A 23,566-nucleotide genomic window follows, 5' to 3' on the forward strand; every position below is an offset into this window, starting at 1 on the left:
ATGTATCCTACAATGATAAAATATTGCGGGTATCTTTAGTGGTATGTGTGTGGCGGTACTGTGTGCAAACTGTGTTACGAATAGAGCCGGCAGTAAAGAAGTAATAAATTAAAACGTCGTTTCTTATGCTGAATTCGACTGCATGCAAAGGCGCCCATACGATAGTCTGAAGGGCGGGAGGCTGAAACCGATATGGTATGGAGTATTTTTAATATTTTGGCAGACCAACAACGGCTTGGAAGTAGCCATAAAAAAGTGCCAGTTCCGGTCCTGTTAAAAACTCACATAATACAAACTTTTAAATAATTTTCTAGAATGAAAAACTCCTGACTGCACTATATTTTTTCCTTTCTCTGAGAGCTGGGGGGCGGCTCCCCTTTGCGCTGGGAATGGGCTCCGTTGACTGCATGAACAGCGAAAAACTTTTTTCTATCATCATAAACGCGTTAATCAGTCTTGTTTGTCGGTTGTCTACAAATCACAAAGTAGTACAGAGTAATGGACATCGGCATTTTTAAAAACTAATTTCATGGTCATTTTACGTCAAGTGGCAACGTCATAGCTGGAAAAACAGGTGGTTTATCTATAACGACATTCAGAAGAAACTCTGCCCGAACTGTTACCGAAACGTCCATGTCGCTCTCAAATGCTACACGAGTCTTAAACACAATATTTCTGTAAATAAACATGGGTAGAATACAGTAACTAGAGTTTAAGTGCCAGAAAAGTTCGTTGCTAAGACAAAATAAAAAGTTTGTATGTTGTAGTACATATTAGAGTTTTTATATTTAATAGAATATTTCTGGATTATCCGGATTTTCGATAATCAGGATTCGCTGTTCGTGAAGATGTGACAACTGGATTTGGCAGTCTTGCCACATACTGGCGAGCATTCTGCCGTCCTTCAAGAATTATGAAAACAGTCCTATTGCCTGATATTTCTTCCCCCTACCCCCCAATACAATCCTGTGCGCTGTAGGGCATTGGGCCTTCAGAATCGCTTTTCCCGTGATCTTCCACTAGGTCGCCGACTGTTACCTCTTCATCTATCTGACCACGATATACAAAAGAGATTCGTCGCTCAACACTACGAATGCCACTCGATGTCCCAGTTGACTCAGATTGCACAGTATGCAGGTCTCTGTTGTCATCAGTATGATGTCAGTGGTAAACGATGCGTGGCAACTCGAAATTTCAACCCAGCTTACTGTAATCTGTCCGTGAAGGATCGTGGTTACTTTCCGATTGTAACCTCTGCCCGAGTTTTGTCCGTCTGCTTGCCAAAATCTGTCGAACAATCCTGCAATCTTCTAGTGGTGTAGTCCTAAATCGACCCGTACCACATGGTTATCCCGAGTCAATCTGACCACCAATCGTTCTGCTGTCATTCCACTACAGCTCTGCGGGTAAAAACTGCATAGGAAGAAAGAGATTGAATACGTACAACAAATAATTGTAAACGTAGGGTGCAAATACTATTTTGGGATGAAGAGAAGGCACAGGAAATGAATTCGTGGTGAGTAGCATCGAACTTGTCACAAGACTGATAACTCAAAAAAATTTAGATAATTAAAAAAAATTGGCACAGGCATGTAGATAACGGAATATCATAGTGGTAGCTTTCGGTCAAGGTGTTTATGCTGTCACACTACGCATGTCCTCAGCGTATTTTCGAGGTGTCCAGCCATTGTTTGTCTAGGCATTGGTACCTTGACAGAGAAGACATAATAACATTTACACAATAGGCTGTAGATATTGACACGGTCCAGTCACATTAATGTGACCACCACCTATTTTCGACGTCAGCGTGCAATAACCACTCACAGACGGCAGGTGGCAGCATTAGCAGTGGAAGGTATGTAAAGTGTGCCGGGGGACACGGGACACAGTGCCTTCGCTGTCGCAATGTCGAAACAGAGAGATTTCTCTGACGTCCAGAAGGGCACTATCATTGGCTTTCGCGTCAAGGGTGAAAGCATTTAAAAAACGATGAAGTTTGTGAACTGCTTGCATGCCGCCGTGGTTAGAGTATACCATGCACGGCACAATGACGCTATCCGAAACGGGCTCCATGGCAACTTTGGTGCCCCAAGTACCATAGATGACAAGGGTGAGCGATGGTTGCGGAGATGTGTACGGACTAATAGACGTCCAACTGTTGAGCAACTGACCGCCCAGATGAACTAAGGAGCTATCAGCAATGTCTCCTCGACAGCTGTTCAGCGAACGTTGCTGCGTATGGGCCTCTGTAACGGGCGCCTGGATCATGTACCCATGCTGATTGCTGCTCACCGGCGACGAAGGCAACTGGGCGCCCACTGAGTGGCGACAGGTGGCGTTTTGAGATGAATCACGTTTTATCTGCCACCAGATAGATGGCCGTTGGCGTATACAGCATAAACATCCTGCAACAGTCGTTGGAAAAATCCAGACCAGAGGACATTTCCTGCGTGATCTCGTCGTTCTGGAAAGCACAATGAATCAACACAAGTGTGCATATATCCACGTCCATCCTCACATGCAGTTTGGTTTTCTCCGCACGATGGCATCTACCGGCAGGACAATGCGACGTGTCACAGTGTACGTTCGTGGTTCGAAGAGCATCAAGATGGGCACCAAATTTTTCGGATTTAAGCCCAGTCGAGAATCTGTGGGACCACCTTGATCGGGCTGTACGCGCCATGGATCCTCGACCGATAAACCTAGCGCAGCTGACCACGGTAATGGAGATGGCATGGCACCACATCCCTGGCGGTATCTTCCAGAACCTCACTGACTCTCCTCTACATCTACAGCTACATCTACATACATACTCCGCAATCCACCATACGGTGCGTGGCGGAGGGTACCTCGTACCACAACTAGCATCTTCTCTCCCTGTTCCACTCCCAAACAGAACGAGGGAAAAATGACTACCTATATGCCTCTGTACGAGCCCTGATCTCTCTTATCTTATCTTTGTAGTCTTTCCGCGAAATGTAAGTTGGCGGCAGTAAAGTTGTACTGCAGTCAGCCTCAAATGTTAGTTCTCTAAATTTCCTCAGTAGTGATTCACGAAAAGTACGCCTCCTTTTTCCTCTAGAGACTCCCCCCCCCCCCCCCTTCCGAGTTCCTGAAGCATTTCCGTGACACTCGCATGATGATCAAACCTACCAGTAACAAATCTAGCAGCCCGCCTCTGAATTGCTTCTATGTCCTCCCTCAATCCGACCTGATAGGGATCCCAAATGCTCGAGCAGTACTCAAGAATAGGTCGTATTAGTGTTTTATAAGCGGTCTCCTTTACATATGAACCACATCTTCCCAAAATTCTGCCAATGAACCGAAGACTACTATCCGCCTTCCCCACAACTGCCATTACATGCTTGTCCCACTTCATATCGCTCTGCAATGTTACGCCCAAATATTTAATCGACGTGACTGTGTCAAGCGCTACACTACTAATGGAGTATTCAAACATTACAGGATTCTTTTTCCTATTCATCTGCATTAATTTACATTTATCTATATATAGTATATATAGAGTTAGCTGTCATTCTTTACACCAATCACAAATCCTGTCCAAGTCATCTTGTATCCTCCTACAGTCACTCAACGACGACACCTTCCCGCACACCACAGCATCATCAGCAAACAGCCGCACATTGCTATCCACCCTATTCAAAAGATCATTTATGTAGATAGAAAACAACAGCGGACCTACCACACTTCCCTGGGGCACTCCTGATGATACCCTCACCTCCGATGAACACTCACCATCGAGGACAACGTACTGGCTTCTATTACTTAAGAAGTCTTCGAGCCACTCACATACTTGGCAACCAATCCCATATGCTTGTACCTTAGTTAGAAGTCTGCACCTGTCCGCGCTGCGAAATGTACTTGTCCCTGCTTTTGAAAGGTGGTAACGTTATTGTGACTGGACAGTGTATTTCCGCCATATCATTCCTCTCAGGTCCAGAATGTTATGCGAGACAGCCCCGTGAGCAGTTTGGATGTTAAGGGAAAGGTATTGACAGATATAGGCTATTAGTCTCGCTACTGTGCTTATTCAGATTCTTCGTCAGGTGAGAGTACTACTTATCGAAATCAGTGGTCGGTGTTCCAGTGGTGTTAGCAGCGCAACCTCGGTCCACTAACCGCCAAATAGCGTGCGATCTGTAACAGAGTGAAACAATATTTGTGGAACAATGCATAGACTGTGATCGAGTCGTTCCTCTCTGTATCCATCCTCCAAGAACTGATAGTTGATAGAAACATGCAAGAGCGCGACTGTGGTGGTTGGAAAGAAGGAGAGGTCCTCGCAGATTGAAACTTTCGACTCATACGTTCCTTGATTTTGCTGAGTAACTTAAAGAAAATTCCGAAATGATACTTTCGATAATGACTCCACTGCATACTTCGCATGATACTGCCATACTTCAGTAATGTTCCGTCTCTTTATGGCGTAGTGTTAAGACGATGTGAAACTGTCACAGTTCACAGAGCTGTCCTACAACATTTGCACTCACGGATATGATTTACAGCTGACTTCTACCTAATAAGATAGTGTCTTCTTTAAATGCAGCACTATCGATAATGTCAGGAGGGACGATTTTAGAAGACAAACAACAACCACAAATTTGTATGATTCTCCTTCACGAATGTCAGCTATTACATCGCATAAAAGCAAAAGAGGGAAATTCTACAACACCAAAATTTACGTGAGTTTAAACAACGGATCTGACACTATATGTATAGGGATTTCGTGTGTTATTTATATAGGATACATGGAATTTTAGTTGGCGAGAAAGCATTTTTGAGTTCTTCTTGCAAATGGTAAGACGCATAAACGGCGTTTACCCTGGGACAATATGTGCCTATCATAAAACTTTGTAATGTTGGAAGCGGTACAGACATGGTCATCAGTTTATAATGTGCGTACGTATTTAACAGACGAGATATCAGATATGGTCATCGCCAACAGTACACAGTGGCACATGGCAAATAGATAAAATAATTATTTTGTAAATTCTTGCAAGAAAACATAATCTCTGAACTGAATAATAATTCGTCTGTCTACCGTGATTAGTGTGAGCATATATCGTCTCAAGCAGCTGCCTTTATAGATAAGACACAATACCCATAACAATTTAAGTTGTTTAAACGTGTCTTCAATTATTTAATACTCAAACGCTTTTAGTTTGATGAATATTACGAAGCGTGAGGGAAAGTAATTAGAATGGAGCACATATATAGCTTTTAACACAATTGTGACTTATAACTTTAAACGTATATGTACATTTTTCATCTCCTGAGAACCGTAAGCTACCAAGAACAGAAGCGAAGTGGTAGTTTAAAATGGCCGTAATTACTTTTATAATATATCTTAGGGACCAGCGAACCATGTCCAAACGTGATAGACATTCATTTTTCGCACCTCAGGCTCCTGGATGAACGGCTATGTCATCTCTGAAGAAAACCAGAGGCAACTAGTATTACTAGTAGTTCGCAATAAATATCACACTTCTGAAGAGAATCGTTGTGGGGTCCTTTGAACCAACTGTTAAAAACTTACAAACAAGACAAAAGCAACCAAACTTTGAGCTGTGAGGCAGATTGCATTGCGTTAGCTGCTCTTTTCTGCGCATTTTCTCTTCAGTACACAAGACCTTGCGACTCACAGTCAGAAGCAAAACATAGATATCATGCCGGCACGCGCCAGATAATTTCTTTACTCGCAATTATTTCCATTTTTCTTTTAACGAAACGAATTAAACTGGTGAAAACTGGTTTCTGTGTACTGTTGCGGATATCTTAAAGTATTTTTAGAGTTGTACATCGCTTCACTAGCTGTAGCACGTGTTCTGCTCTAGTAAGCACGAAGGGGAGCGTGACTGATAGCCTTTTATCAACCTTCGGTGCGTTCTTTAATGATGCCTTTACTCGCAGGCTTGTTGATGTTAGGAGCAGACGTGTTCTTCCTTGTTAATTTCTGTTTTTATTTTTAGAATACTGGTTGTAGTAATTGAAAAGAGAATGGCAGAGCTGCGATCAAAGGCCAAAGGAAGTATTCTCGCTATACGGTTCAGGTAGGACACTGACTTACAGAAAACCGCTGATTCAGCCTCCACTTCAGGCACAAACACTTGGCATTAATAGAAGGGTGTGCGGTCAGCATGCTGCTCCGTCGATCTTTGATGTCGGACGAGAGCCGTTAATTATGTCTGAGGAAGCTTTGCAGTTGTTCTACAAGGATACCTCACTGACTGCTCTGCCCTCTTCGATTTCCCTCATACTTATAGGATTTATAGGTCAGCGCTTGGACCTCAGTTTCCTACAGTAAGTAGTTCGTCGTAGTTCTTAACAAAACTCTAAACAATGGATTTTACAGATCAGAAGATTTACGGACGCCGTTAGTCAAAAAACGTGTCCATCAACTGATAAGATTCGACGGTAGCTGAACACGTAGCGAACTAGTATTATATTCGTAAAGTTCTTGGTTCGATTTCGCACCGTATTCGACAAATTTTCACTGGTGCACATGATTTTTCCTCAATACATTCACGAATTTAATTGTTTTATCAGAACGAATCACTTACTATTAATGACAAAGCTACCTTACAAAAAAAAAAAAAAATACTTGGCAAACAACATCGCTGATGGTTGGTTCAAATGGCTCTGAGCACTATGGGACTTAACATCTATGGTCATCAGTCCTCTAGAACTTAGAACTACTTAAACCTAACTAACCTAAGGACAGCACACAACACCCAGTCATCACGAGGCAGAGAAAATCCCTAACCCCGCCGGGAATCGAACCCGGGCGTGGGAAGCGAGAACGCTACCGCACGACCACGAGCTGCGGACAACAACATCGCTGATCAGTGACTGAAAATTTGACTGCGGAGCTGGATACGACCTATATAATTATGCAGGTTGAGGCAGCTGAAACAAACCCGAAATAAATCCAGAGTGAACAAATACACCGAGGTTGGGTTTACAATACGGCGAATTTCTTGACTTTCGCAAGTAATTTTTGTCGTTAATAGTCACTCAATTACGATGACGAGTGTGCTTTTTTTCTAATGCAACTTTATACTTTTTTCTGTGGCATTTGAAAAAAGCTTCAAAGGACATAATATGTATGGAGCTTAATCAAATAGTAGCAAGATACCACCTCCGCAAACGAACGTCCCGCTGTGAAGAGGAAAGGTTCCAGTGACATCTGCTCTACTAGACCAAATGAAACGAAACGGGTAACCTGGGTACGGCTCCTGTGTCTACTATCACGGCTGTCAGACCAAGTACTCAAAATATTTATCTTGAGCATTGCTGCACGCCTTACAATGATTCTGGGGACAAAATACTCGACACTGATAATTATTTCTTAATAGACCTCTTGTTTTAATTTAGCCACAGATAAAAGTACAGAAGTGCTAATGAGTGTCCAGACCATTCTGTGTTTACTAGCGATAGTTATAGTTCTCTGCAACAAATGTTGCTTTAAGAGGGTATGTCAGTAAGAGTGCGGAATGAGACGGACATCTGTCATGTTGGTACCACACTGAGTGTCTAATGTCCAGTGGGATGTCTTCGAATAACTGCGGTGGCAGCACGTCTCAGAAACTCGAGGTACTTGAATGTATTTAAAGTCCCGTCAATAAAACAGGGAACAATTACGTGAGTCATGAAACCGATGCATCAAATGCTGACAGACCAAGAGAGTTACTTTTATCAACTTCTTTGAGTCAGTGTGGATTTTCAACTGACGGTTAGAGTATACTGCGAAGATTTACTTGCCCGTGGTTTGTAGCTGCTGCTTCCGTTTTAAACAAAATTTTGCGTAAATGTGCCGCGTCATATAGCACTTTAGGTATGCAACAGTCAGAAAATTGTAACCAATGTTGGAACACTTTTCTAGATGCAGCGAAATGCGAAGAGGATGAAATGCGATGGAACGGAATGTTCACAGAGCTCCGAAATGCCTCTTAATGACATTTGCACTGTGCGTTGTTGATGTTAAAATGTTAGTTTCATTTCCTTCACTAATTTCTCTTCTTTTTACATTGCGTATTTTATTCTCCCCACTTCTAGTTTCTAGAACGGCTTTTTTTTATAATGTGTGCAACAACAGATCGTAGGTGCTTGGCACGATCTGGATGCTCTTCAGCGTACATCCTCACCGCTGCTCTAATAGTTTGGCGCCTTTCGTCGCAAACAATACTCACTTGTTCGACTGTCATATACATCGTGACTGACACCCAATCCTCTAAATGTCAGACAGTCAGATCGATTCCAAACGTTGTATGTAGATAGAGTATCAACCAAAACTCCGATTTAGTTTGTACCGTGTGCTCTTATCGAGTAGAACGGGCGCAAAGTTAATCAAATTTAACGTCAGAACTACGGTGGACAGGAAAAGCATAACTGTCGTTAATACGTGTAGCCTCCGTTGGAAATTTGGTAGAGCGTTCGGTCGTCGTACCAGGGGTACTGGGTTCGTACCCTAATGAAGCCGGCACAGTAGCTCAGCGTTTTCGGTCAGAGCCGGCACGGTTGCTCAGAATCTTCGGTCAGAGGGTTAGCTGCCCTCTGTAATAAAAAAACTGAGTTAATGGATCAACGACGAATTCAGCGGATGTCTTACGACGTCCGCGCCGAGCAGATGCAACCAACAAAATCGAACAACATGAGATTTTTTTTAAAAAAAGAGCGCTGCGTGCTCTCTGTACTAAAAAAACTGAGTCATGGAATCAACGATCAACTTGAACGGATGTCTTGTGAGGTCTGCCCAGACCAAACGCAACGAACTACATCGAACAAAATGAAAAAAATTACAATTTTTTATTGTTATTTTTACGCGCTGAAGGTGTTATATTGGACTATTAACAGTTCCTCATGTGTGATGCAAGTGCTACTTTATTCTACTAATGCGATTGTTTGTGTTTATTCAGTGAAACTAAAAATGCACTAGCTGCTGCATCACGAGTGGTGTCTGTTCTGTAGCACATGTCTGACAGAACACCACACCTATCTGTACAAATGAATTCTATAAGTTTGCTACTTTCAACCATCGAAGCGAAAGCAGACTGCCAAAAGAACGTTGCTAAAAACTCCGAAAAATCCGTTTACATATCAGGAAAATGTTCTCCCAAGTAACAGTTTCACGTGTGAACAGCTGAAACATATTGTCAACAGTGGGCTTTGTTTGAGCGCGCGACATTTGGCACCACGACCACAAGTTCTACCAACTCACCCACGCGGGATCATCAAAACTATCCCTCCTTTCCTGTGCTCCGAGGTTCTGGTGTTACTTTTAATTATCGTTTACGCACGTTCTACTTGTCGACAGCACATAGCACGAACTGAGTCGAAGTTTTGGTTGATACTCTATCGACACTCAGCATTTGGTACCGATCTGAGCGTCTGACATCTGGAGGTTTGGGTGTATTTATTTATTCAATTTATATTGTTTCAGGTTGTGCCTATACAGCGATCTCACCAGTGGAACGTCATTTCTAACGACACGAACGTAAGGACAACGCAACACCCAGACCCCGAGCGAAGAAAATCTCCGACCCGGACGGGAATCGCACACAGGCCTTTTCGCTTAGTAATCAGCAGCGCCGACCGCTCATCCACCGAGACGGACAAACGTTGACTGTCTCACTACCTTCACGAGCAAGTCATCTGACTGCTACAACAGCAGAACACAGATTGATCGGCTTCAAGCGTACAGGTAACACAAGAATCATAACCTAAGATACGTGTTTGTTAATTCGGCGACTATGAACGACGGAAATTACTTGCGAACACCAAGAAAGTTACTATATTGTCCGCTGTAATATGGCGAAAACCGCAAATCGATATTTTTATTGAATCTGTATGTATGACGAGTGGCCTGTCTTGGCTGCCTCAGCCTATGTAGAGACATTTTAAATTTCAACCCTGAGGTATCTTGCAAGTACCTTATGTAAAGTACTCTGCTTGCCAGTGGATGTCCATAAAAACAGCAGCCTTAGGTTAGTAATATTCTTTGCAGTTTCTTTGTTTGCTCTACAAACATACAAAAAGTGTTAAATATCCTCAGCTGAAATGATTTACCAAAGACATGCAACGGTATAGTAGAACTGTCCTTCCCAGTTGGAGGAAATTTATCACACAGCAGCAAATAAAGCTAATAATAAACATTGGATGGTTCGTTCATTACATCTCTGTGCATTCAGATCTGTTCATGACCTCTGAGAAGCCAGTGATTTTTCATTGGTCTGTTTGGCAAGTCAGAAGCAGTCGTCATTGTTGATAAGGCTCGGCCAAGTCTCTGGTTATAGTTGACTGAGATTTATGGAGAGCTTAGCTGTTTGACAGTGGATCCAGATAGGTTTCATAGCAGTCTTTGTCAGAACGGTACCGCTAAGAAAGAAAAACTGAGCAATGAGAGTTCTACTAAAACACTTCTAACCATTACGTTCAGAAATTCTAACAGTTCTAAAAAGATTACCAAGGGCTCCATTCCTCCGTTCACAATGGCGACGTAGTCTCTCGTTCAAAATGTTCTACCTTTTGACATTCGAAGGACTGTATACCTATTGTGTACTGTCCCCGTTTGGTCGTTTAGTTTCTCAGCTTATTTCGTACGTTATCAGGGATTCCAAGAACAGTTTAACTTGACTGAAGCGCTAATTACGCTTGATTCTACATCTACATGCATGCCCCGCAAGCCACCGCATAGTGCGTGATGGAGTGTACGTTGTATCAGTATTGGTCTCTTCCTTTCCAGTTCCATGGAGCTAGAGAAAAAACGAGTGTTTATATACCTACGTACGAGCTCTAATTATCTTATCTTCGTTGTCCTTACGCGAAATGCACGTTGGCGGTAGTAGAGTTGTTCCGCCGCCAGCTATAAATGCTGGTTCCCTAAATTTTCGTAGTAATGTGCTGCGAAAAGAACTTTGTCTTCCTTCGAAGTAAGCCACAGTAGTTTAGCTTTCTGGTTCCCTGAAAAGTCATTGGAGCGCATTCTGAGTGACATGAAGGCATCCGCCTCTAAGTGGCACGACATAAAAATGATGCTGGCTGTTTGGTAATAAATTGGTCACTAAATTGGTTTTTCTGTTTCATTAATTACATCATTATTTTAATATTTGCGCAACTTAAAAACTTTTCTTTCATATCGAAATGTTCCTCCGTATCATTCTCGGAGAGGATGTGGTGTGACGCGAAGCGGTCGGAATCCACAGACTCTCAGCAATGTCCGGCACGCCACACAAATTACGTAACGTATTCCTCCGAAGATTAACTAGGAAACGTTTATCAGCGGACTGGAAACAATTTTCTGAACTGCTACGCTTACAAATTAGTCTTAATAAGGGTCGCTAGCTTCGTTTTGACCCTCAAGATTACTAAAAAAAGGACATACAACTATCTAATTATTTTCGGAAAGGAACCGAATTCAGGTTTGTTGACTGGAAAAGTTCATCGGTGTCAATACTCCGACTTCAGTTGAAGCCTAGAAACTTCATAGACAATCTCAAGGAAAATAAAAGAGGACTACAGTTCATAGTCATCGGATCAGTCGCCTCGGAGGTTACAATGAAACGTAAACTCTGTAAAATTTATAGATACACATTGGAGGAATTTTTCTTTTCTTTATTTCTATTTATCAGTTCCACTGCAACTGTTATTAAAAATATACGTGTGCATTCTTGGTGTTTCACTTGTGTGTTGCGAAATAGATAACTATTTTTACCAAAAACCATAACTGGTGATAGTGAGTACACATGAACCACTCCAATCATTATTTCAGTGTTACTGCGGCAATTTAAATAAGCTTTTTAAACGGCAAACTGATTATCTAACGACGCCGGTATGGAAATATCGCGTGTGGTAAAGAAAATACCACCTTTCTGGTGAAAAATCATAACGGTATGGTTTTTGCAAATGAAGTCCCAATTTACTACCGCAAATGTTAACAATCGGATGACATAATATCATTATGTTTAGGGATCACTTGATAGCAAGGTTGCTGAGCTGATTTCAGATTTCAGCTTCGGTATATACAGACTTAACGACACGTCTTATCCCCGGAATTTGAAAAATCACTCACGCAAAACTAAACAAAAAAGCATCTACTTTGCTCCGAGAGAAGCGTGCTCTTTACCGGAAAGCAAATAATCGACAATTTTAAGAGCTATACTTCTTCAACGACTACCGACAAAATGCGCCTTCTGTACCAGCAGCTATTAAATATTTATATCCCGAAGCAATGGCTTCTACCGCCTACATAAGCTTAGAGATTACGACGCCCAGTCAATTCGTATGTAGTACATCTCGTCTCCATCTCAAGATGACGGACTTTCCATATGGAAAGACATCTTTCGGAAGTAACGACCCAGATTCAGAAACTACGAACTAGGACATTATTGAAATCATCATGGTGTGCATAGGATTATTCCGTGTTCTGGTATCATTATAAATTCAAACTGAACGCGAAGAAGTGCAAACCCCCTGTCGATTTATTTTTCAACAGTCCGCGAACCCTAGGACGCAAAACTATTTAAAAAAACGCACTTTATTGACTTCGATTAGGCCTCACTAAGCCTGTTTCTTTTATCAAACACAGCCTGAAGGCGGCTACCAGCTCCACGGTCTATTATGAGACCTGTGTCTAGCGAGCTGAAGTGCTATCTCTAAATAGCAACACTCTCCAAGAAAAGCTAGAAGATGACTGATCATAAATCCCTGTCCACATACGGGAAGGCACTTTAGAATAAATTCTCGTAGGTTTCTGTATTGGCATAATATCTCTGATTAATTAATGGTTTCATAGTTAATGGTTGCTAAATAGCGACTCAAAAATGTTTAACACTTTTAAATATCTCCTACTGCTAAGAGGGCACGTTAGTACCCCCCTGCCGCAGGTGCGCCGGTGGCTAACACCTCGATTGCTACAACTATCAATAACAGCAAACACACAGACGGGAAAAAATTACAATACCCAGAAGGAGTTGCGCGAAATTAACGAAAGTTGGTAAGCGATTTTCTACGTCTGAAAGATGTCCATTTAACTTTCGCGCCAGTCCCATAAGTGCGGCGCTAGGAGCGACACTATGGGGATGCATATCAGGTTTGCTCTTAATGCATACTATAACTGTCGTGAGCGTTAGTTACCTTTGAGATTGGAAGTGGTGAGTTGATGTTAGCCAAGGATGCCTTTAAGATGGCAAAGACACCATTATCAAGATCTCACTGATATAGAACGAAGTCACGTAATAGGGAGCGAGAAGCTAGATGTACCATGTGCGATACTGCAGAAATAATTGGCAGGAGTGTAGCCACTGTGTATGATGCAGGGGTAGTCATGAAAACCTACGGTCGCTAGAAGACTGGACTTTGGACGGCCAAGCAGCACTACCGAGGGGGAAGACCATCGATCGTGTTCGGCTATGGCTCTGTCGCATTGTACTGCATCTGCAACAACAACTTGAGCAGCAGTTGGCACCACAGTGACACAACGAGCTGTTACAAATTGGTTATTTCAAGGACAGATCCGAAACAGACGTCCTGTTAAGTGCATTCAGTTGACCCCAAGCCACAGCCGTTTGCGACTTCCGTGGTGTCAAGCGAGAGCTCATTGGAGGGCAAGGTGTTGGTCTGTTGTGTTTTCTGATGAAAGCTGGTTCTGCTTCGGTGCCAGTGATGGCCGTGTGTTTCTTAATAGGGGGCCAGACGAGGGTCCGCAACCGATCTGTCTCCGTGCTAAACGCACTGGACCTACACCTCGAAGTTATGGTCTGGGTTGAGATTTCGTATGACAGCACGAGCACTCTCGTGGTTTTCCCACGCTCCGTGACTGAAAAACTGTACGTCAGTCTGGTGATTCGTCCTGTTGTGCTGCCATTTATGAACAGCATTCCAGGCAGTGCTTTCTAACAGGATAACGTTCGCCCACGTAGCGCTGTTGTAACTCAGCGTGCTCTAGAGAATGTGGGCACGTTTCCTTACCCTGCTCGATCACCAGATCTGTCTCCAATCGAGCACATATTAGACATCAATGGACGATAAATTTAGTGTCATACACAACCAGTATTAACCGTCCCTCTATTGACCGAGCAAGTGCAACAGCCATGGAACTCAATCCCATAAACTGACATCCGGCACCTGAACAACACAATGCGTGTTCGTTTGCTCGCTTGAGTTCAGCTGCTGGCTGTTATACCAGTCATTAATGCACCAGCATTTCTCATTTGCAATGGATTATCTCGCCCTTACATTTACCTGTGATCTTGCAATGTTAATACAAACGTTACCTAGACAAATGTATTCCCGAAATTTCATTACACCACATTTCCTATTTTTTGAGATTGCTATTTTGTTCTCCGTCCTTACACGTATACTGAAAGAGGCGACGTAGAGGTGGTGCCAAGTTTCCAGGAGAAAAGTTGCCGCGCGGGGCCGCAAGAGGCGGAACCACCGTGTCATATCTGATGTGCTGCTTACTCGAATAGAAGTCGGATAGCGGGCAGCATGTCTCTTATTCTGGGACATATGACATGTTTATCATCTCACCGCTGTGCATACAAAGACCTGGTTTGTTTCTGGATTATCTAGTTTTCACTGTTCCTATACCTTCAGTGCGTAGCTCTTCTCGCTGTGTATTAACTAATAGGGACCACTGAGTTCTAACGCTACTACACGGTATTAAGCGCCCTTGTCGACTATTGTTGAGAACTTCCATTACACTCATTTGCAAAGATCAACGAATGAACGGTCTGTTAAGAAACGAAGAATGCATACAAACATCACTCATGGTGCATGCAGAGCTCGGGAACAGATTTTTTTGGAGCCATGAGCCATGATGTGCCAACTCTGATCGGTGGCAGTTGATGTAGCAGATGGCTGGCGGATGATTTTTATTGGAGTGTGTTGTGGCGACCGTGAAAATCGCTGATGATAGGCAAAACGATCGGAGGTGATCGTGAAAGTGTTTTAGAGAACAGGATGTTCACGTATCCTGGTAAAAAAAGTCGATACTTTTTTGTACAATAATGGTTATGCGTAAAAACCAACGACCATTGCTTAGTGGTTGGAAGAAAACAGAGTGGAGTTTCTTAACTGCACTGCTCAAATCGTGACGTGCATAGCTCGAGGACGTTATACGAGTCAAACGTTACCAATATAACGCCAACAAATATGTTTTATTCAACAGAAAAATAAATTTAATTAATGCCATATATTGGGAATACATTACGAAAGCACAATGTTATACTGTAAGTTTGTTTATTTCGTTAATAATTTTAAATACTGTATGACTTTTATTCACACATTATAAGAGTTTTGTTTCCTTCAAATACTGCACCGCCATATTAGTAAGGGAGAAGACCGCTTGAGGAAAGGATGGACAGCGATCTTGTTGCAAGGGTTGTCCTGGTATTCGCCTGTACTAAAGGAAGTAAATTACACACAAGATTTTTAGCATATCATTCTTGTTGCGAAAGTTACTGAAACCAGTCCTTGCTGTCTGTGCTAGCGAATTGCTATACCTGTTCTTAAACAAGTCAGCGAATCTTAAAGCCATTACTGCTGAAGAACGGTTCACAGACGAGTGCAAAGCGGTTACAGATCCTGCTCTGCAGCCCATCGTATGATACTCGACTCGAATATGTTATCTCTCTAATGAAAATAACAAAAGTGGCTTTCTTAATGGACCATTTGTGGACAGACACTGCATTTCGCAAAGGCCGGGTTAACTGTGCTCTGCATTTGCAAATTTTTGGGTTAAAAGCACTCACGAAGAGCGCCACAGGTGTCCTTGAGCCAACAGGTGTTCAGCAAGTCGGCATCCTAATGAACCAATGGCCGGAACTGGTTTTCGTCGTACCGACCAGGAACAAACTCGCCGCGCGGGATTAGCCGAGCGGTCTCAGGCGCTGCAGTCATGGACTGTGCGGCTGATCCCGGCGGAGGTTCGAGTCCTCCCTCGGGCGTGGGTGTGTGTGTTTGTCCTTAGGATAATTTAGGTTAAGTAGTGTGTAAGCTAACTGACTGATGACCTTAGCAGTTAACTCCCATAAGATTTCACACACATTTGAACAAACTCCTCATCGGTGATCACTGACTGCGGAGTGACGATTAAATCTTTAAACAGCTTCTGTACTATTAATGTTTGTAGTATTAATACTGACGATAGCAAGTGCGCAAGCTAAAACTGCACAGGAGTAGTTCAGAAATGAGGAATTCGGAAACCGTCATAATTTAGGAAACAAATGAAATCAGGTGACACAAAAATAAAGTTCAAACGCTTCAAATGTCTCTTAGCGCTATGGGACTTAAAATATGTCATCAATCCCCTAGACTTAGAACTACTTAGACCTAACTAATCTACGGACATCACACGCATCCAGGCATGGTTCGGACCTGCGATCGTAGTAGCTGCGCAGTTCCGGACTAAAGCGCCTAGAACCGCTCGGCCACAGCGGCCGACACAAAAATAATCAAATTTTAATGTATATGATTCACTTGCAACTGAATAAATATTACTCATGCCGGAGGTCCTGACAAAAAGTATATAATAAAATAAGCAATTTTGAGCAAAAAAATGCCTTACGAATCCAGACTGTGAAAAGATGGCTACAAAAATAAGTACAGTACTTACAACGAACCAATGTCCGGGACACAATTGTGAATGATTCACTGAGAATTACAATTCAATCGACTTGGGGATGAAACCACTTTCGCTGGCACTGAATCCTCTAATTGCTTTCAGGCGACAACCGTACCAGATTATCACCCGTTATCCAATTACTACAATTAAGAATGACATGAGCATTAAGTACATAACAATAACCTCAGACGTACACTGTTGACGGTATACGTTCTTAATAGTCCCTACATTCTACAAAATGGCTGCATGATAAAGGTCAGCTTATCATTTAACAATGAAGAAATAGTTTTTGCAGCAGTCAACGTGGCTTCCTCCTAAGGAGTTTATCGAATCGTAGTACTCTCGAAGTCCGCGGCACCAAACATCGAGAAATGTTTGCAGAGATACACTATTAAGACAGAAGATTACAGATACCCATTTAGGGTTCGTCTTGAAGAGCGCTAGCAAGTAACCAACAGTATGCACAGGGCGACCGAAATAAATCTCGCCCGAAAAATATCTATAAGTTATTAACGAAGAGGAGAACTACCCATCACAGAAAATGTGATGGAAAGCGTGTTTTCGCTGCAGCATTCGTCTGCTGTCACGTGTCTGCGCAAGTGCATCTACCGCACCCTCTGTCCCGACTACTTCGCTGTGTCATTACGTTTGAGAAAGTGAGAGAAGCAGCAGCTGAATGCGACATAAAATGGTGTTCACGATAAAACAGCGCGTGTCCATTGTCGAGCGTTCGTGGCGCACAATTGGTGGAAAACGTGTGCATAAATGTTTCTGCAAGAGTTTAAGGCTGGAAGCGTTTTGCCAAAACCGCCGTCAAAGTTTGCAACCCAACACAGTGGCAAAATCGCGCGAAAAGGTCTCGGTAACGAATAAAAGCCGCAACTGTCCGAAAAGAGTTCGAAGACAAGAAAACATTTATCCATTGAAGGAAAGGCTCCACTATAATCCTATGAAATCTCAACACCATTCATCTGTGCAAATGGGAATTAAGAAGTCGTCGTGTTGCAACATTATGGGAAGGGACCTGCATCTGCATCCTTACAAATTTACTGTTGTGCATGAGTTAAAGACTTCAGAAGTATGTTGGTGTGTTTAGTTCTGGCAGTGGCGTCTGACTGAAGCGGAATCAGAGAATTTGTATGCTCAGATTTTCATTTCTTCAGGTGAGACACAGTTCAGCCTGTCACTGCATGTTAACTCACAGAATATGCGCCAGTATGCATCTCAAAATTACTCTGAAGACTGCTATTTGGTGAGCAGTATCTGGAGTCCGCATAGTATCAAGATTCTTTCACACAAACATTAATGCTGGCTGATACATCCAGAATCTTTTTAAACCGTATCTGGATCAACTGTCGGTAGATGATCGAGTTTATACATATTTTCATCAAGACGGAGCCACAGTACACACGTCTTTGACAACCTTGTTACGAGTGCATGAGATGTTCGGTGCGGGGAGGCCTAATCTCTCTCCCTGCAACTTTTAACAATAGGGCGAATTGAAGGATTTTTCACTCAAATAATGCTCACATACTGGGAGAGCTTCTGTGCCCCAGACAGTGCTAGTAGGCTTTTAAAACAACAAAACGGTAACAAACATCTATATAATTTATTAGGAATGCATATGGTGAATACTTTAAATCCAGGATTACATTACGAACTGTTGATGCTGGGAGATATCCAACTTGTGAGAACATCCATCATTCTTCTTTAGAAGCACGAAAGCCTATTATATATGCAAGTACAACTTGCGATCTTCTTCATCACTGTTGTAAGAGTTTGTAAAACGTAAAAGTTATACCTTTACTTACAGTCCAGCGATCTGAAGAATAATAAGGCAACTGGAGAAGATGGTATAGCAGCCGAGATGATAAAGCGGGCAGGCAACAAAGCAATGGACAACATGGCCAACATAATCCACCAGATCTGGAGAACAAAGAAGTTGCCAGAAGGATGGAAGTATGGAATTGTAGCACCAATACATAAGAAGGGGGACAAGAAAGATGCAAACAATTACAGAGGAATATCGCTACTAGAGGTCGGATACAAGGTGCTGTCAAAATTATTGCTCAAGAGAGTAGAGGAACAGGTAGTAAGTACAGTTGGCGACTACCAAGAGGGCTTCAGAAAGGGAAGAGGTTGTATAGAACAGATATTTATCCTGAAGTAGCTGCTAAAAGATAGGGCCTTAAAAAACAAAAAGACAGTAATAAACTTCGTGGATTTCACAAAGGTATATGACTGCATCGATAGACAGACTCTTGTTAGGATCCTAGTGACCAGGCAGTGGAGAGCAATAAACGAGGAAATGGGAATACCAAAGACCCATGTGGGGGACAAAAAAGGACAACAGGGCTCACGTGGACTCCCTAGCCTTTGCAGACGACCTAGCAGTAGTAACTGAGGCGGAAGAAAACGCGAAGACTCAACTCGACAACTTAAGTAAGGTAGCCAGAAAGGTGGGACTGAGGATCACCTATAACAAGACAAAGACATTAAATACCACTGCAGAGTGGGAAACACTGGAAATCACTGTGCAAATTGTGGACAAATTTAAGTATCTGGAAGAATTTATAACTGGAAGGAACAGGAGCAAGGAGGGAATAACAGAGAGAATAAAGAAGATGAGGTCAGCCTTCTGTATGACGAGACAGGTATATAATAAAAAGAATATATCCACAGAGGCAAAGATAAGCCACTACAAGACAACGGTGAGGAATGTAGTATTATATGCTGCTGAGACGATGACACTAGGAAGAAATGGGCTGCAGAACAACTAAAGAAATAAGACAGAAAAATACTGAGAAAAATAGTAGGTCCCAAAAGAGGTGGAGAGCAGTGGATGCGAAGGTTTAGGGAAGAATTGTACCGGAACATGAGAACAATATCCAGGGAAATAAGACTCAAAAGTGCAAGGTTTGCTGGACATGTAGTTAGAATGAGTATGGACAGAATGACGAAGAGAGTGTGGGAAACAACAGGGAGGACAAGGGGAAAGACAGGAACCAAGTGGGTTGTTGAACTTTGGAAGTACTGGTTGGAATTGGGGATCAAGGTCAAAAGAAAGGAAAATTGGAGGAACAAATATACACTTATCAATATGCCGGAGATCAACGACTGAGAAGAATACAGGAAAAGATTAGAGTGTCACCAGTGGAGACGACAGGAAAAAAGGACACTGAAGATCTCGGAAGAAGAGCGGGAGAGAAGAAGAGAAAGAATGAAGAGGTTCTGGGAGAAGAAGAAGGGGCTACCCGTGGTCCTGCAGAGGCCGTAACGCAAGAAGAGGAAGAAGATGAAGAAGAAGAAGAAGACCAGCATTAAAAGTAACGTTCTGAACTCACCTGTAGCATTAATGTGATCACCTATCAAAAGCCTGAATAACTGTCTTCTGGAGAACGAGACATTCAGCAAGAGAGTCAAAGAGGTTCTGTAAAGAGCCGATATGGATGTGGAGCTATGCCGACTCTAGTGTCGTGGCCAGCTGCACTGGGTTTCTCGGTTGAGGATCCACGGCGCGAACACCCCGAACGAGGTTGTCCCACAGTTTCTCGATTTGGTTTAAATCCGGGGAGTTTGGTGGCCAGGAGAGTATGGTAAACGTGCTCTTCAAAATACGATACGTACACGGAAAGCTGTGTAGCACGTTGTACTGTCCTGCTTGTAGATGCCATCGTGCCGAGCGAAATCAAACTGCATCCAAGGGTGGACATGATCCCCAAGGATAGGCACATAGTTGTGTTGATTCATTATGCCTTCCAGAATGACGAAATCAACCAGGGAATACCACGGAAACATTCTCCAACCCTCTCTGTAGTGACTGACAATTCGCAGTTTTTCACAAACACAACTTTTATTTATGTATGTTTACAAGGCTGATGATTGAACAACAAAAGAAAGGTAACAATAACGATGCCAGTAAAAGTCTCATAATTGAGGCAAACAAAAGTTCACTTCTAATTTTCCGCAAAGGTTCGTGGTAATACACACACACTAGTAAAAGTCCAATTCAGAGACGAAGACGTAATCTTCAGCGGTCGCAGACCACGACGTCGGCATCCGGAGTGAACTTCGGGGCTGGATCTAACCCCTAAATAGCTGTCTCCAACCAATCAGGTTTTGGCGTAGTGATACTTCCTGTAGGCCGTGGCTCCAGCTCCCCCTGCAGGAAGTAGTACTTCGAATGTCTGTTTCCATTATCTTGTATGTAGATAGCCTGAGTTTACCATGGTGCTTTTGGTACGCCTCGGACATAGACAACCCCGTCCTCTGTGGTGTAGTATTGGTTGCCGGCCCTCAGGGGCTACCTTGGCTCCGGTATAACACTCTCCCTCCTGGTTGCAGGGTGTTTGCTTTTACACGTTTCACGCCTTACACGCCAACGGCCATAAGGAAATAATTCCGATGGAGCATAAAACGTGATTCATCTGAAAAGGCCACCTGTCGTCACTCGGTGGACGTCCAGATGCGGCACTGGCGTGCAATTTCCATCTTGGTCGCCAGTGAACAGCAGTCAGCGTGGCTGCATAAACGAGGTGCGGATGCCCGTACGCAGCAACGTTCGCTGAATGGTTGTTCAGAAGACACTGTTGGTAGCCCCTATACTCATCTCGCCGGTTAGTTATTCAGTAGGTGCATATCTTTTCGCCCCTCCGCAGTCGCCGATCACCACAGTCATCTGGCCCGTGGTGTACCACAGTTGCCTCGACACCGGTTTTGGATAGTGCCGTTTTGCCACGTTTTGCCGTGCTCAGTATTTTCACCACGGCGGCACGCGAACAGTTTAGAAACGTAGCAGTTTCGGAAATAATTACACACATGGCTTGGACATAAGATACTGGCTACGTTTCCGCATTACGACAACGACTGCACTGTGTTCCGATCTATCCCCACATGCTTTATACACCCTACACTGCCAGTGCTGCCATCTACCATCTATCTGTGAGTGGTTACTGCACATTGACCTCGAACACAGACGGTGGTCACATTAATATAAATTGGCCATGTATAAGGATCGTAATGCATCTACTCAAATTCAAGTAACTTTCTGTGTTTTCTCCCTAACAAACAGTAACAGTACACGCTCTATTTTTCACATGTGAGACTGAAGTCACGAATTTGTCAGGCAATAACAGTTATTATCTCAATTGGGGAACAATTTCGTGATTGCTATAGTTACTTCAGTTGTCGGAGTAAATGTCGTTACAGGTTACCTGGTAGGTTTTGACAATTCTAGGACCGGTATCTAGATAAATAATTTAAGAACAATCCTTGTGAATACCGTGTATTTCGTAGTAAAATATTATACGTGTTTTACAAAGCAACTACAACTAACATCCACAAGTTATGGGAGTAGCTTAATTTCGTATAAGAAGAACTGTGTAATTTCCTAATTTTCTAGCCCGAAGACAAGTTGCTAAGCGAATAAATTGCAGGACATACTGATACGTGACTCTGTAAGAAATAAAAAAGGATAGAGAAGGGTAAGGCAGAATCTTCACAATATTTTCCCCTGTACGCTTCGAAATCGAAATCAGTCACAACATTCTCATCATGGAAGTTGCGACTTCTGGTAGCTATCAATCATACAACACTATCGTAGCCTCCAATCCGTTATCACAGGAGTGTGGAGAATTTCGGGTGTGTTGGTACCAGCAGCTGAGATACGAAACGGGTTTGGCTCCAACTGTTCCGTAAGCTAACACTGTGCGTCGTGCGCTGGTGAACTTCAGCAGCGTTGTTACTACTGTTCATTTTGAAAACTGGTGCTAATTGATCACTTTTTCTGCCACTACAGACTTCCACAGAAGCTGGTTTGGTGGTTTACTTGAAACTGTAATACTTTACTAGGTACGTAATTGGTACCAAAAATAATATCCTTCTATCCATTTGTACCTCTGAATGAAGCTTAGAAGTAATGCCATGTAGAAATACCACGTTGATAACGTTAGGGGAGAAGAAATACCACGTTAATAGCATTAGGGGCGGAGCACATTTTCGAAGTGTAAGACGATGGGAAACCTGTGCCCTTACCAGAGAATACTTCAAATCGCTGGAAGAGTTTTAGGATAACCATGGACATTCTTAGAGACGGTTGTCGGAAGTGAATTTGAAGCCTACTCCTCCTGAAAAAGGAAGCAATGCGATTAAATTCCGATGATAAAACTGTCCGTCATTATTATAACCATTATTAGACCCATTATTATTACTATTATTGTTATTATTACGGTATTATTATTATCATTCCCTTATTACGATAAAACTTTAGATCGACAGACACTTGTTGCATCGGACAGTGAACGCACATGACTCATTTCATGAAGCTGTTTGCAGGCTGTATCTCATCTTTGTAGGGAACGGGAAGCAGGAGATACTCTTCACAACTGGAGACAAACTGTGGTCTTTCGATAAGGGCGAATCTGACCTTCTGATCACCGTAATAACATCAGACGGTGCCCATTGAGGAATATGTGGCCACATGGACGTAACCTCTTCTGGCGAGAGCCACTAATCCTTCTTAGTAAAATATACTATTCAGTAAAATGCATATGGACTCAGGATCTGCTAGCATTGACGTTTCTTGAACTCCACTGCATTGTACGTACTTTGAAAATATAATTACTTTGTACGTATATTTCGAGTAATACGTTCATAGCGAAGTGAACAGCTTTTGATATTGCTGAAGAACAGTCATACAATAATTTTAAATGAACATACCGCCATTTGACTGTACTGTTGTTTCTTTAATTACGACCCAGGTTTCGGCCTGTTATGCCTTTTATGCCAGTTTCAAGTGACTGAGTTTATGTCATTAACATACACACATCAAAAAAAGCTTTGCATCACCACAGTTCCCCGACTCCTGAAAATAGACGTTGGCTGTGGATATTGTATCACAGACACAGTCCCTTTGACATTCAG

At 42.7% G+C, this 23,566-nt stretch overlaps 1 protein-coding gene across 1 annotated transcript in view; it reads left to right on the forward strand.

Annotated features, from left to right (window-relative positions):
* LOC124606105 overlaps positions 1 to 23,566 on the forward strand; it is a 236,930-nt gene that overhangs the window by 106,630 nt on the left and 106,734 nt on the right. Inside the window, exon 3 of the mRNA XM_047138070.1 lies at positions 9,461 to 9,721. The gene's annotated coding sequence lies outside the window, so the exon portion shown is untranslated. The remainder of the gene's footprint in view (positions 1 to 9,460; positions 9,722 to 23,566) is intronic.

The sequence above is a fragment of the Schistocerca americana genome, chromosome 3 (genome assembly GCF_021461395.2).
Source record: "Schistocerca americana isolate TAMUIC-IGC-003095 chromosome 3, iqSchAmer2.1, whole genome shotgun sequence".
Classification (NCBI taxonomy): Eukaryota; Metazoa; Arthropoda; class Insecta; order Orthoptera; family Acrididae; genus Schistocerca; species Schistocerca americana.